The sequence below is a fragment of the Camelina sativa genome, unplaced genomic scaffold, assembly GCF_000633955.1.
Source record: "Camelina sativa cultivar DH55 unplaced genomic scaffold, Cs unpScaffold13976, whole genome shotgun sequence".
Classification (NCBI taxonomy): Eukaryota; Viridiplantae; Streptophyta; class Magnoliopsida; order Brassicales; family Brassicaceae; genus Camelina; species Camelina sativa.
This window is the reverse complement of record NW_010935006.1, coordinates 1-335: the sequence shown is the minus strand read 5'-3', so window position 1 is coordinate 335 and position 335 is coordinate 1. Positions and strand designations below refer to the sequence as shown.

Sequence of the window (335 nt, the reverse complement as noted above, 5' to 3'; positions counted from 1 at the left end):
TAACGCAGCTTATCCAGTGCATCGCTAGCATTGCTGTTGAACAACAAATCAAAGAATAATACAGATTACCAACAAACCAACTATGTGTCCACAACACAAATGACCATACAAAACACAAAAGGATAAATAAATAAAGATTACCTAATAAGCTCGCGAAGAAACACCTCCTTATTGCTGTATAAGCTGTTAACAATAAGGTCCATGAGGCGACTAACCTGCAGTTTATCCAAACATGAGTGACACACACAATTATGATCACAAAACAAGAAATCGAGAAGACACAAAGATCAGACGTACTTCAGCTTGATACTCGAATTTCTCAGCCGGTGGAGGAG

General features: G+C 38.5%; 1 long non-coding RNA gene across 1 annotated transcript; it reads right to left on the bottom strand.

Moving 5' to 3' along the window:
- On the bottom strand, positions 1-335 carry LOC104775417. The gene is made up of 3 exons (XR_765903.1): positions 298-335; positions 142-215; positions 1-33 (listed from the first exon to the last, which is right to left on the bottom strand). It is a non-coding gene; the product is annotated as an uncharacterized LOC104775417 (long non-coding RNA).